Consider the following 15,678-nt stretch of genomic DNA (forward strand, 5'->3'; position numbering starts at 1 on the left):
TCTCCAGGGTAATGGGATTCTGGGCCAGGTGGGAATCAGTGTTACTGATGAGTGAGCTGGCTGACAGACTGTTGTTCCAGAATCAGAGGCACCTCACTGACTTGTCTTCCTGCTGATGGCTTGGTGACGTCCACATGGACCACTCCAGGTGTGGAAAGTACAGAGTTTGCCACCCCCTACCTAATGCCCCAGAAACTCCCCTTGGTGGGGACTCGGACACCACTGGGGATGAGGCTGACGCAGCCCTTGATCACCTCCTGGAAGCAGAGTATATCTCTGCTGATATGATTTCTTTACAGCTCATAGTTTGGGTCCTGCTGAGAGCAGACGACTTCACAAGCAGATTTTTTCCACAGCCTGCCTGAGCCCTCCAGCCAGCCAAGAGCCTATGGACTCTGGTTTACTGATTGGTTTGCCCCAAGTTTGAGGGAAATTCTTCCCCATGGATCAGAAAGGCACTTACCTCCTTGGCCTGGGAAAGAATGCAATGTTTACTCCACATTTCTAGCCAAAGAGTGGTCAATGGCCACTGGGACTGCTGGAATTCTAGCCTGGGAATAGGGTACCCAGGTTCCACTCTCTGCCACTAGTTGGCTGTGTGATTCTAGGCAGGTTACTGCACCTCTCTGGGCTTTTGTTAACTCTTCTGCACAAATGAGAGGCTTAGATCTAATGATGTCTTTGGCCTCTTCCTGCTAAGGTTCTGAGTGGCTTGTTATTCTGGGGCCTAAACTGATCTGTGTGTGTGTGTGTCTGTGTGTCTGTGTGTCTGTGTGTGTGTGTGTGTGTGTTGGGGGGTGGGGGCTACTATTTTTACCCCATCCCCTCCCTGAACACTCTGCTGACCTGGAGAGCACACTGGGAGGGTCAGAGAGAAGGCCTCCCATGGATGATTTTCCCACAGCACATTTTGCTCTTTTTATTAATTCATTCAACAAATATATATGTTCAGGGCGCCTGGGTGGCTCAGTTGGTTGGGCGACTGCCTTCGGCTCAGGTCATGATCCTGGAGTCCCGGGATCGAGTCCCGCATCGGGCTCCCTGCTCAGCGAGGAGTCTGCTTCTCCCTCTGACCCTCCCCCCTCTCATGTGCTCTCTCTCTCAAATAAATAAATAAAATCTTTTAAAAAAAAAACATATATGTTCAGCGCTTAAAACGTGCTAACACTGGTCTAGGCACTGAAGGATTTGTTGTGAACAAAAGAAGTGATATCCCTATCCTCATGGAACTTAGGCAACGGATAATAAACCAGAGAGGATAAGATATACATTTAGAGAGTGAAAACCTAAACATTAAGCAAGTGGGGGCGGGGGGGGTGGGCATTAGAGAGATCTGGGAGGGAAGATGCCAATTTTAAGTAGAGTAGCAGGGAAGGGTCCCCTGAGTGTCATGGAATGAGAGTCCAGAAAGAGGGGTGTCCCAGAACCCCGGGCTCACACGGAGGCTGACATAACAAGCAAAGAGGTCACAGGTAGTGGTGGGGAGATATGAGGGTGGGGAGCTGGGGGTCTTTTCAGGGGCACTCAGAGATCTGGCCCCTTCCCCTTCCTGCTGGGGGCCCTGGAGCAAACGGGTAAGTGCCCAGGAATAGAAGGGGGAAAAGCAAGATCTAAAGGAGCCTCTGAAGGACACACAGCACACCGCCCCATTAGCATCTCTGCTGAAGTCAGTCCCAACCAACTCCCAAGCTTTCCCAGAAGCAGCCCTGCCCTCTGAGGCCTCGGTTTCCTCCTTCCTCTCTTCCTCCTGCAGAGCCTGTGACCCCCAGGGCTCTGCCCACCTGCCTTCCTGCCACATGCAGAGCCCATCTACCCCTGGCCACTGTCCATGGCATACCTGGGTCCCCCATCCTCTCCTGAGGCTGACTTTGTGCCCAATCCATTGTGCAAAACCTCCCACAATGCAGCTCTCCTCTACAAGGTGGTGCCACTGGAGGGGAGGTGGGGAGAGAGCTAAGTGTAGAAATGTGGCAAAAGAAGAGAAAAATGTGGTAAATTAAACCAACTGCCACCACATTTGAGGGCAATGTCATTGCAGCTGCTGGGATGCGAGTCAGGCTGCTCGGGGCCCAAAGCCCTGGGCTATTGGAGGGAGGAGCATGGTGGGTCTTCATGGGAGGCTCCCCAGCATAAAGATGTAGCCCTTCTTCCTTTGCCTGGGGTCCAGCTTTTGCCAACCTCCCTTAGGCTTTTCCTGACTCCCCTCTCCTCTTCAGCAAGACCCCTGGCCCCCATTGCCGTGGCCTCTCCCACCTAACGCCAAAATCCTTATGAGAAACACGATGATTCGTCTTCCGTAAGGGCTTTAAAAATAGGCTGTGGATCCCCTGCAAAAAAAAAAAGAAAAAAGAAGAAAAAAGAAAAAAGGAAAAAAAAATCCCTGGCTAAAAATAGCTCTCAGCATCTAGGGGAGGAAAAAAAGAAACTGCAGCAAAATTCAGTTGGAGCAGTGACTTTCCTGCCTCTGATGTTCCGGGTCAGTTACAGCAGTGGGGAAGGCTGGGAGGGAGGGAGGGAGGGAGGATGGGGATCCTATAAGGACTGGGAAAGGATCAGCATGTTAATCTATAGCACACACTGCCCTGCAGCCCCTGACTCTTGGTTCTTGGACCCCTTCCTGGTCCCAGCAACCAGGCAACATTCAAGACAGCAGAAGGAAGCTGCAGAGCCCGAGTCGGCAATGGGTGCTGTGCAGAGTAGCAGAGAGGAGCTGGGGGCAGGCCCTGCAGTGTCCCAAAGACACGAGTTCAGGGATATGGATACATCAGGCTAAGATCAGATGTTGAAAATTCCTGCCATCCAAACAGCTGCAGAATGGCTAAGGGTTCAAGGCAGGTGCTCTGTCTTGAAGAGCTACTGCTTTTGCACCCAACAAGGGATAAAGCCTTTTTTGGAAGTTGTCACTAAGAAAGTCAGAATTTTATCAAAACATCAGTGCAGGGGGGGAACCCCATGGGCTCTTGTTTAAGATCCCTTTCAGTGGCTGGCAGGAAAGAGAGCTATGTGGGACAGAACAGCATGGAGACATGGTTTTGCTTACTTAAAAACACTTTACGAAATGTGGTCAAGGTGGGAACTCCACACACACACACACACACACACACACACACACACGCACGCCCCTTTTCATTTAGATCTATAAAAAAAGGACTCTGGCTCATTTGCTCATGCCAAAAGCCATCACAGTGAGATGGAGAAAAATCAGGCAACAGCCTGAGGAGAAAGGCTTCCGGTCCCTCCACTTAGTTGTAAGGGTGGGGCTCTATCTGAACATGGGATTTGCATGTGTTCATCAAAGGGACAGGAAAATGTTCATAAGCCAATTCGAGAATTACTGGGGACAACGGAAGGATCCCCTAGGGGAAGTATGGGTGGATCCAGGAAATAATACACCAAGTCCCCAAACTAAATGTTTACTGCCTGTGTTTTGTTACCATAATTTGCCATGGAGGTTGCAATTCCACGTGCACAAAAAGGGACACACTTACACACACACACAGAAACTTGTCCCTCAAATGAATTAGGGTTCAAAATACATATGCGTGCACCAACGATCTCACCTGTTTCGATGTTACCTGGCCTCGTATCTTTCTCCAAAATCACAAGGTAACCACTTTCATACCAAGAAAGGAAAGAAAGGGGCTTTTGGCAGCTGAAATGCAAATCCCTTCCAAAAAATCTGTGGAAGATTCAGCTCTCTCCAATGCCCCCGCCCAGTGGGGAGAAGAGGGCTTACTGAGTGGGGAAAAGGCAGGGATGCCGTGGAAATGTCCTGTGGCAAGCTTCCAGACAGTGGGCACTGTGTTTGCTTCGCTGCCTGCCTGCTTGCGGTGCTGCTCAGAGCTCAGGAGTCCCCAGATGACACTGGCTCACAGGGCACAAAGAGGGGACACATGACAGCTCCTGGACACACTTCTTTGCAAGGGCAGGGCAGGTAGATACCCTTTTTGTCATTTTGTGTGTTCGCCTTGAGGACTGCCTTACTTAGTCTCTTTCCCCCTAAAGAATTCCTTTGCCTTCCCCACCCCAAGGAGCACAGTCCGATCAGGACCATGGCTGTTTGTTGGGGTCGACAGAGACCTCAGAGCTGGCCAGCCACCCCAGGCCTGCACCCCTTCCACAGCACACCTGGGCAGGAGATATTTTGGTCCAGTCAGCCCAGCCCTCCCCTACTGTCACCTTGCACAAGCCCCTTTCTGTCTCTTCTCTTCTCAGGCTACAAAACAGGGGTAGTGATCATCTCCTGTCACCTGCCCCCTCCTGCCTAACGGGGTCACCATTGAATGCGCTTTGAGACAGCGGAGGGAAACCAAACGACTTGAAAAGCAACCCACCCCCGCCCCCCACCCCGTCCCGCCAAGCCCGAGTTCCCAATGGTGTCCATGCCCATCAGGATCGCAAGGCTGTGCTGTGGCTCCTGTTTTGCTCGCCCTTAGTACTTTTCCTCTTCTCAGAACCTCAGGCCGGTGAAGAAACAGTCCCGGCGCCCCCTGCTGGCCAGAAGCTCCCCGCAGGAACCTGGATGCTTCCCTCAAACATGGTAATTAGCCAGTAGGAAGCTCATTGACTAACAGTGGGAGAAGGGACTGTCCTTGTTTCCTTGGAGATCTAGCTACTCACACATCTATTGCGTGGACTGCTCCCTATAAGCTCGACAGTCCCCAGCTTATTACTTGCACAGTGCTCGCTGCACTGGATGTAGATGACAATAGGAGTCCTCACTGAGCTCCAGGCCAATGCTACTCAAAGTGTGGTGTCCTGACCCCTGAGCATCTGCATTAGTGGGAGCTTGATAGAAATGCACATGCCTGGGATCCTTCTCAGACCTGAATCAGTAACTCCAGGGTTTGCACCCCAGAAATCTGTATTTTAACAAGTTCTCCAGGTGATTCTGATCCACAGTGAAGAACGAGGACTGTCCTAGACCAAACATGCCCAGGCATTTTGCTCCTATTAACGTCCAGAAGCCTTTCTTGACTATTAAGGCACTGCAAAAGCAAAACTGAAAAACACTTTTTCCTTATCCCAACACTGTATTGACTGGAATAATGTATTGATTGGCATAAAGAATGCCTCCTCCCGGGTTTGCCTCTAAGGAAACCCCCCTCCCTACCCTCGCTGTCATCCACTTCCTTTTTCATCAAAACCCAACTTGGAACCAAGTCTGTGCCATTGCGGCAGCTTTGAGAGACTAAGTAGTGCTTGGAGATTAAGGGGGAGTAATGAAGACCCAGGCCCCAGAATGTAGGGCAACCTCACAGAGCCCCCAGGGAGCTGCCACTAGCCTGTCAAAAGCCAGGAGAACCAAAACAGATACCAGACAACAAGCAAGTCATTGTTGACATAGGGAATGTAAACCTTAGCCCTGCTTTTGGACTTCTCCAGCCTACTGCTGGAGAAGCCTACTGCTGGAGAAGCCTTACTGCTGGAGAAGCCTACTGCTGGAGAAGCCTACTGACCCTGTTAAGCACAGAGGGACTCGGAATCATTTTTGATGAGTTGACTACTTCCAAGAAGTCAACCTAATTTTATTGTTACTGGTACTTTAAAAAGATACTTATGTAGGAGCGCCTGGGTGGCTCAGTTGATTGAGCATCCGACTCTTGATTTCTGCTCAGGTCATGATCTCAGGGTTGTGAGATGGAGCCCCATGTCCAGCTCTGCACTGGGCCTGAAGCCTGCTTAAGATTCTCTTTCTCCTCCCTCTGCCCCCCCCCACCCCACCCCTGCTCACGTGTGCATGCTCTTTTTCCCTCTAAAAATATTAAATAAATTTTTAAAAAGATGTTTATGTGGAAGAGGGAAGCCAGATGCTTATGTGGAAGAGGGAAGCCACTTTTAACATGGTTTGAGCTACAGAGAGCAGAGAGTTGATGACAAATGGTCCATAATGCAAGAGGACAAACTGAGAATTGGTCTGTTGCAGGGGGGATCTTGAAGATCATCACCTCCTTGCTTGGCAGAGGAGGGAACTGAGGCCCAGCACTGAAAACTTGCTCTAGAAGAGAAAGTTTGTGTACAGGTCCCCTATTTAGGTAGGAGCTCAAAATAACTCAGCCTGATTCCTGGCCTGGTGAGATTCCAGAAAATCTCTGCAACCAAGTGGTATTTGAACTGGAAAATCTTCTTTTTTCAAAAGACACTTGATTTCTTTGTGATATTATTGCCTAGCCCCTATGGATAATTTCTCTCCACAGATAGTAAATTGGGCAGAAGTCCCCAGGATGCCAGGTCTCTGTGTGGAGTTTCCAGAGCAGTTTCCTGCTGCTGTCCATTGCTCTGTTGCCTCTTTCAGGAGGTTGGGCTCCCCAGGCAAGGGCCCCTGAAGATGCCCACTTGACTTCACAGGCCATACCATCAGGGGGCCTTTGAAGCCCTGGCTCCCAGTACATGGGCCCAGGATCCCTGAGCAGCCATGTTTACTATTGCACACAGCACCTCCTCGTGCTCAAGCATGGATGGGGGGCAGGTCATCACCCATTTCACTAGACTACCAGTTATTCAGGACTGCTGGGAGGAGAGCCAGGCAGCCCCCAAGGAAGGGCAATGCAGACTCTCAGCCCTGCATGGATTCACACAGCAGGTTTGTTTAATCATGCAAGGACCCCCTGGAATGACCTAACTTTTTTTTCCCCCCCATCCGGCCTGTGGGAGAAATACAAGTGGTGGTGCTCCCTCTAGTGGAGTTGTCAGAAATGGAAAGTGGCTCTGAATCTTACCTGGAGATTCAGAGCCGATGAGTGTGGCCCAGATTCTCAAGTATGTCATCTCTATTGCACATACAGTTTTTGGAGGAGTTATTTTGTTTTGTTTTTTATCACCTCCAGCATGGGAGGCTGTGGCTGCAAGGACAAGCACTCTTGATTTCTGGCTTATAAGCCTCAGAATCAGCAACATTCCAGAAGCCAGAGGGCCAGGAGCTCTGACCTCCTATGCAGGAAGCTCTACCAGCCACTGCCACACCGTGGACAAACCCCTTTCACTTCTCTGGGGCTTGCTGGGGGTGGTGGAATGCAGGTCAACCAGCATCGGCATTAGTGGGAGATGATCTCCCATCTCTGAGATGCTCTATGACTGAGTTGAGCTCACAGGCTATTGTTCATCCAAGAGGAAGACACAGGATTGCTCATAACCTCCTATGTTTGGAGGGATCCTGATGGTCACCAAGCACTTTCACAAACATCACTGCATTATGCTCTTACAACGACCACCTGACACATCTTATCCTGATCTCACTGACTCTGCTGCAACCACTAGGCTGGCTTGGTGTTCTGAGACTGAGCTGAGAGATGGAGGATCCTCCCATGTGGCCCACAGAGCCAGATTCCTGGCCAAGAGTTCCATCAAGCTTGCTGGCTTGAGTTTGGAGCCCTATGAAAATGAGACTGAGAAGTTCCATCCTTAGCAGGAGAAGAATGTCTGTGTGACCCATCCTATAGTAGGGATGATAATAATGACAATGGTGAGCACTTAGACATGCTTCATGCAGGCCAGGCACGGTTCTAGGCACTGCTTAAATATTAACTCATTCTGTCTTCACAACAACCCTATGCCGTAGGTAATCCTTAAACCTGCTATTCTTGCACAGATACCAGAATAATTTTACTAAGAGTTAAAGTCCCATGGTTAGTATAACTGACTGCCATTGAGTATAGATGCTTAATAAGAATTGAATCAACATGAATCTCCCTAAGCAAGGGGAGAGGGCTTTCATTTTCTATCATGTACCTGGAAATTAGTTTGCCCTCAGTTATCCACATTGTCATATTGTGAATTCCAATAAGAAATATATATGTGATCTTCATCCTGTTTCTCATGCAGTACTCCAAAAACACTTGGAATTTCCTAAATGATGAGAGCCATCAAGGTGTCTCCTGTTATGTTAATGAGGCAAATTCTGGGCTGCACCTAAAGATGAGGGCTAGTGGCCCGGAGAACCAACCATGTGATTAGAAGGTTGGAACTTTGAGTTCCTCCCCTCTGACCTGTGGGGAGGAGAGAGGGGCTGGAGGTTCAATCAACGGCCAATAGTCAATGATTTAATGAATCATGCCTGGGGAATAAAGCCTTCACAAAACCCCCAAAGGACAGGGTATAGTGAGCTTCTGGGTTGGTGAACACATGAGATTGGGCAGAGTGGTGTACCCAGAGCAACCATGGAAACTCCATACCCCTCACCCCAACTTTGTCCAATATAGCTCTTCATCTAGCTGTTCCTGAGTTATATCCTTTTATAATAAACCAATGAGCTAGTAAGTAAAATGTTTCTCTGACTTCCCTGAGATGCTCTAGCAAATTACTGGAACCCGAGGAGGCGGTTGTGGGAACTGGTCAGTCAGAAGCGTTACCTAGACTTTTGATTGGGGTCTGAAGTGGGGTGGAGGCAGCAGTCATGTGGGACTGAGCCCTCAGCCTGAGGGACTTGAGGCCACCTCCAGGCAGACAGTGTCAGAATGACTTGAATTGTAGGACATCCTACTGATGTTGAAGAATTGCTTGGTGATGTGGGAAAAACCCTGCATGTTATAAATGGAATCAGAATTGTGCACATGATGGAGTTAAAGATCTTGGAATTACAAAGTGGGAAGAGATATTGGAGATCATTTGGTCCAGTTCTCCATTTTTCAGATGAAATGGAGGACTCAGGGATAAAAAGGTGACAGGTCTTGATGTGCATTGCATAGTAAGTTCAGTGGCAGGGCCAGGACTGGCCCCAGGGCCCCAGAGTCTCAGTCCAAAACTCTTTCCACTCTACCACGTTGTGACCGTCATGCACTTGAGCAGATGAATAGAGATCCACCCAACCCCATTCCTTCTGGCCCACTGAGCTCCCTCGTCTTCAGCCAGCCCTTCTGAGCTCCTAAGAAGCAAAATCCTTTTGGTCGTAGCATAAGGCACCCAAAAGTGGCCTGGTACCTCACCTAAAACAAAGACAACAGTCACCCTAAAATGGTGTGTTCCACAGGCAGTCAGATGGCAGAGAGCAGGGACAGTCTGAGGGCACCCCATGAGATTAGGCCTCTTGCTCATGACACGAGGGGTGCCCATCCTCCTTCATCCATCTACTCTGGACAAGGCCTCCATGACCCCTTCTTAGGAGCCATGATAGTGGTCTTCTCAGCCTCCTGCTGATTTTTCTTCTTTCCTCAGACTGATTTGGGGTTCTGCTGGTCCACTTCATGCACCCTACTTTTTCCTTCCCCATTATCTCTGCCTTGGGGTATTTTGGTCTCCTGCTTCCTATTTAGGTTTGATATTCACCAGGATGTGACAACACCTTGCCTGTCATTTCCCAGCTGTGGCCAGTGCCAGTCATGTCCCCAACTTTCCCAGGAGTGGTCTGAGTTGAAAGAGAACCTTCCAGACAATCTCTCTTTACTGTTCTGTGGCCATAGACTTGCGTGGCAGTCTCCTGGTCCAAGGGCATTCTTCTATGGGTGTTCTGTCACTTGGCTGAGAAGCAGGCTGCTCTACTCTTGTTTGAGTGGGGAGAGTGAAGAACGTGCAGAGAGTTAGTGAATAAAATCAAGGGGTGGGTGTGTGGAGTTGGGGGGACTGAGAGACTGAGAATGTCTCACGGAAGCTCAGACATAGCCCATCCCAGACATGGGTTCAGGAAGAGAGCTTGGCAGGAATGACAACAGCTGCAACTCTCCCACTGGCTTCCTGGAGAGGAGCTGAAGTGGGGGCAGGTGCTCAGCCTGCTTCCCTGAATGAGGGTCATCCCACCAGCCAACTTCTGGGAAGGGACCACTGGGCTTCCAGCAACAGCCAGAAAGGGTGGTCCAGCTTCCATGTCTTCCCTTTCTTCCACACACCTCTCAACCCCACAACCCTAGAGTCATCCTTGCTTCTCTCTTCCTCTCACACCCACCCCCCTCCAATTCCTTCTGTCATCTCCCCCCACTGCTGACAGTGGTCCAACCTGCCCCCGGCTCTCCCCCAGACTGTTCCAACAATCTCCTAACTGCTAAACTCTGTTAAATCCTATTACTTCTCTGCTCAGAACCCTGGAGGAAGGACTTCCCTCCAACTCAGAGTACAAGCAAAGTCTTTTTAGGATCATCAGAATCCCTGTCTAGTTGGCCACCCACCTATTTCAGGCTTCATGTCCTACTCATCTCCTGCTTGCTCACTGTCCTCTAGCCATAGCAGAGGACACACTGGACTCTCTGATGTTCCTAGAGTATGCCAGGGATGCTCCCACCTCAGGGCCTTTGTACTTGCTGTCCCCTCTATCTAGAATGTTTCCCCCAGGTACCTTCATGGTTCACCCCTTGACCTCCTGCACTCTTCACTTAACATCACCTTCTAGGTCAGGCTTTCCCTGTCTCCCCTATTTTAAGCTGATTTCCACCCCCACCCCCACTGTATTCCATAGTCCCTTTTCTTGATTTTCCTCTATTGCCTAAATATTCATCCAGCGAACAATATATTTTAGTTATTTATTGTACCCACTGCCTGTGTCTCCTCACCAGAACCTAACCTTCACAAGGACATGGATTCTTGCTGATTTTAATCATTGGTCTTGGCACATAGACACTCAAGGAACACTTGTTAAATGAAGGAACAAATGGTAGACACAGATTGGTAAACAGACCTTCATAAAAAATGTCAGAGTTATAGGGCTTCTCTAGTAAGAAGAGATGCCTAGGAGGGAAAAGGATGGGTACATGTGCATGTGTGCATATGTTTGCATGGGTGTGCATGTGTGTGTGTGTGTGTGTTGCAGGGTAGCTTGACAGTTCCTTCACTTGTAATAAACAATGTGTGAGTCCTTGATGATTCATATATAAGCATTTTAATGTTATATATTAACCAGAGTCAACACCTCATTCACTCATGTCCTCACTCACTCATTCACCAGACATCTTATGAGTGACAATTCTGTGTCAGGTGCTCTCCTAGACATTAAGTGGGCACATGGCTAAGAATATGGTCCCTGACTTAGAGACTTCCACATTCAGCACATATCTGGGAGGATCCAGGCATTACAGCAAACTGTAACCCCAGACACACTTAATTAGGAAAGTAAAGTCGGGGGGGGGGGGAATCAGCCTCATCACTTGGAAGAGTGACAACCAGATAGAAGTTCCCCCTCCAGAGAACCTGGAAGGAAGCTGGAGAGAGAGGTAAGTGGCAGGAAGGAGGGACCTCCCCAAAGTAATCTTGCTCTCCTTCCTCTGAGAAAGACCAGGAGTGAAGAGCTGTCCATGACAAGAGCAATGTGGGTTACACACCAGGAAGAAGTCCTTCCAGCTCCTAGGAGACCCTGCACACAGCATCATCTGGGTCCTGGGAAGCGATGGGAAATATAACTCTGACCTTGCCATTTGCCCACAGGCATGTATATAGAAGAGGCTAACAACTCCTAGAGCACAGCTTGCCTTCTTGGAGAACGTCCCCTGTCCACGGTGGGGTCAATGCAGAGGGTATTCAAGCACCTTTTCTGATCATCTGCGGGTGGCACCTGGGAAACTGCCCAGGTGCTCTGGCATCCTGGATACCCACCTGCTTTTGTCAAGAGTATCTGACTTGTCTGCTTAACTGAGCTGTTGATTTTGTCATGCAGCAAAACACACGGCCTCTGAGACTTTGCCATATATTTATTTGTTAGTCTTCATGGCCACCCTTTTCCTGGGTGGGTCTGTAGCACAGCCATGCACTTTCTGGCATCCCTTGACCCTGACCTCCCCATACCTGCTTTGTTTTGCCCATACCACCTTCACCCCACAGCCTCACCCCAACATCCTGGGCCCCATCTTTAATGTCGGCAGGTCTGGTCTCAGCTTTTTCTAGTCTGGTGACTGCTTGTGGGAGGCCACTGGAGAGATGTCAGGCCTTGTGATCCAAGGAGGAGTCTCATCTTCCTGAGAAGTTGGGGGTCCAAGCCCTCTCTGTCCAACTGCTACCAGAAATGTATGTGTAAGTCTTCTTGCTGTGCCAGTCTTTTCCCTGCCAGGGAGAATCAGAACAAAAGGAAGTGCAGTTAGGGATATGAGGGGTAGCTACACGAGCAATGGCCACCAAGAAACTTGGGAATGATCTCCAGCCTTTTTTCAGCTCCTCTGACATACCAGTGTTGGTTCCTCACCTGGCCACTATTTCTGGGCTCTCTGGTTCACTCAAACCATACCTCCCACCCCATAGGCCCAACAAGGGTCCCTGCAACCCATCAGCCACTGCTGAGCACACCCAACCTGAAACCACTCCTGCAAAAGTTGTCTTTAAATACTGTGTCACTAACTCTCTACTTTGGATGGAATAAAGTCCAAGCAATGTGCTCAGCCCTAGGCCTAGTGAAGCTTCATATAATCTACTCACCTGGGCTCCCTTCTCTCTAATGCCTTGTACCATCTACCTTGGTCCCAGAGGCCCATCTCGGACACTCAGTATACACCAGGCCTATCCCTTCCCCCATGAAAGAGTTCCAGCCCCTGCTTTCCTCCTCCCTTGCCCAGCCCACGGGATGCTCTTGTTTCTCCTTCCCACATTCCTCAGTCCTACCTTCCCGCTGGGCCCAGCCTGGCCCCACTCATGAAGGCCCCACCTTCATGAGCTTCTTTGGCCATCCCAACAAGATTGATCGCTCTCTTCGCTGATCTCCTGCTGCTTTTGTGGCCTGCCCCATACCACACATGCACATTGTTTTCTATTGGAACGTGTGTGAGATCCAGAGCCCACAGTCCTATGTTCGAGGCCTGCCTCTACCAGGCCCCGGGCAAAGAAAACTAGACCCCTGGCTTCTCCCAATGTGAGGTGCATGTGTCTGTGATCTTTGTGATCACTTCAAGAGCAGGCCAGAGTTTGGCTAAACACAAACCAACAACGTCTTGCAACTTCCATCTCTGCATGTATAAAACAAGGATGACCATGGACAGACCATGACCAGACAAATCAGCTCCAAGCTTTTTTAGAGCTACCAGTGAAACTGCTTTGACCTAGTGAAATTGCTTTGGAAAAGGTAAGCCTTACCAACATGTCAGGAGGTATTATGGGGCCTCTGTAGTAGCCTTCTGCAGAAGGAAAAGATTTAAAATTTGTAATTTCAATTATTTGGGAACAAGTCCAAAGGTTCATAGCATGGAGTCACTATAATTTTAATAAAGCACAAATGTGATGCAAAAGCATACTGCAAGCCTGGTGTTCTGGGGGCAGCAACTCATCTCATGGCTAAGTGTCACTGACTACATGGCATCAGACTCACAAAACCAACACCCACATGCTTTCCAGCGGGGGCATCTGTGTAGTAACCTCTGCTGAGGGTTTGTTTCTTTGTGACATTCCAATGGTCATCAAGTGAAAGATAACACTCTAACAAATGGTAAAAAAAAAAAAAAAAAAATATATATATATATATATATATATATATATATATATATAGGTTTTTTTGTTGTTTCAAAGGAAAGAGAACATAAAATTTCTTTTTTTTAAGTTTATTTATTTACTTTTAAGTAATGTCTATACCTAATGCAGGGTTTGAACTCACAACCCCAAGATCAAGAATTGCATGCTCCGCTGACTGAGCCAGCCAGGCACTCTGAGAACATAAAATTCTTGCTCTTCTCACACACTCATGATTGGGAAAAAGCCTGTATAAGCACTTCTGCTTTCAAATTGGGGTCGTGTCAGATGTCTGGACACACCTTCCAAATGCCAAGGGTCCGTGTTAGGCTCACTTCTCATGATATGAATGTAAATTATACACTGTGGCCTTTACCCCAAGGCTGCCCTTACAACTTCTACAACTCTTCATGTGTTCTCAGGGAATTCAACACACTTTTTACAACAGCCCCCCAAAAAACATCATTGAGAAAGCATCTGACCTAGAGTTAAAAGTGGCGAATAAACATGTGTTTCTGTTTTTTGTTTTTTGGGGGGTTTTTTGCTCCCTCCTGAAACCCTACTAAAATAACTGTGAGGGAAATTTTTAAAGGGACAGGGAGGTAAAGTTACAAAGACAAATAAGTCAGGATAATAGATCAAATATAGTAAAAGCCAATTTGTATGTGACAGGAAACCATTGGAGGAAGCATACTGGACTTCGGAGAGGGGCAAGATTTGAAACCTAAGTGTCTGCAGATGAGGGTCAATGAGATGTGGAGATTTGCTCCCAGGGAACCCATGGAGGCTCAGGACTTGGCAACACCCAAAACCTTAGAAACAGAATCAAGGGGGAAGGCTAAAAATTGGTTGCAGTTGGGCATACCTATCTAGGTCTCCCCCTTAGTCCCACAAAGCCACTTACCTACTTGATACCCATCAAAGAGAAATTTGAGAAGAAACTAAACCAGAAAGGCCTGGATTCAGGGTCAGCTGGTACCAAGTAAGGCAGAAGCCACGTACTGAAAGTAGGAGGGGTTACATGTGTCTACATGCTCAGTGTGAAGTCTGCCACCTCCCCTGCCTTGTTCCCAGAAAATCAGGCAGGCAGCTGGAGAACTTCTTCCTAGAGAAACCAGGGAATCCAAGAAGAAATGCCTCTAGACATCCAGAAGTCCCCAACAAGATGGTTTAGTCTCCACTACATCGTTCTGCCATGAGCGCTCCATTCAATAAGCCCTACAGACACAGAGCCTCTGTAGCCCTTTACCACCTCACTCTTGAAAATAAAGTTATCTTCTGTTGGTGGGAATGCAAGCTGGTGCAGCCACTCTGGAAAACAGTATGGAGGTTCCTCAAAAAGTTGAAAATAGAGCTACCATATGATCCAGCAATTGCACTCCTGGGTATTTACCCCAAAGATACAAATTTAGGGATCTGAAAGGGTATGTGCACCCCGATGTTTATAGCAGCAATGTCCAAAATAGCCAAACTGTGGAAAGAGCCAAGATGTCCATCCACAGATGAATGGATAAAGAAGATGTGGTATATATATATATACAATGGAATACTATGCAGCCATCAAAAGGAATGAAATTTGCCATTTGCAGTGACATGGATGGAACTGGAGGGTATTGTGCTGAGCGAAATAAGTCAATCATAGAAAGACATGTATCATATGACCTCACTGATATGAGGAATTCTTAATCTCAGGAAACAAACTGAGGGTTGCTAGAGTGGTGGGGGGTGGGAATGATGGGGTGCCTGGGTGATAGACATTGGGAGGCTATGTGCTATGGTGAGCGCTGTGAATTGTGTAAGACTGTTGAATCACAGACCTGTACCTCTGAAACAAATAATACATTTTATGTTAAGAAAAAAAAAGAAGAAGAAGAAGAAGATAGCAGGAGGGGAAGAATGAAAGGGGAGGGGAAATCGGAGGCAGAGATGAACCATGAGAGACTATGGACTCTAAAAAACAAACTGAGGGTTCTACAGAGGAGGGGAGTGGGGGGATGTGTTAGCCTGGCGATGGGTATTAAGGAGGGAATGTTTTGCATGGAGCACTGGGTGTTATACGCAAACAATGAATCGCGGAACACTACATCAAAAACTAATGATGTAATGTATGCTGATTAACATAACATAATAAAAAAATTTGTTTAAATCAATGAATGTATAGTCACACATCATTATTATTAAAATCAATAGTATTAAGGAGGGCACGCTAAGTTTGTTTCATCAGCGATATCATATGATACATGTCTTTCTCTGATTGACTTATTTCACTTAGCATAATACCCTCTAGTACCATCCACGTCATTGCAAATGGCAAGATTTCTTTTTTTTTTTTTT

General features: G+C 48.0%; 1 protein-coding gene across 2 annotated transcripts in view; it reads right to left on the reverse strand.

Annotated features, from left to right (window-relative positions):
* Positions 1-10,885: 10,885 nt before the first annotated feature.
* KCNA6 (potassium voltage-gated channel subfamily A member 6) overlaps positions 10,886-15,678 on the reverse strand; it is a 46,234-nt gene continuing 41,441 nt past the window's right edge. The window contains exon 3 of one of the 2 annotated variants that reach the window (XM_027595330.2): positions 10,886-11,955. The gene's annotated coding sequence lies outside the window, so the exon portion shown is untranslated. The remainder of the gene's footprint in view (positions 11,956-15,678) is intronic. The other variant, XM_027595329.2, reaches the window with a different exon arrangement.

The sequence above is a fragment of the Zalophus californianus genome, chromosome 9 (assembly GCF_009762305.2).
Source record: "Zalophus californianus isolate mZalCal1 chromosome 9, mZalCal1.pri.v2, whole genome shotgun sequence".
Taxonomy (NCBI): domain Eukaryota; kingdom Metazoa; phylum Chordata; class Mammalia; order Carnivora; family Otariidae; genus Zalophus; species Zalophus californianus.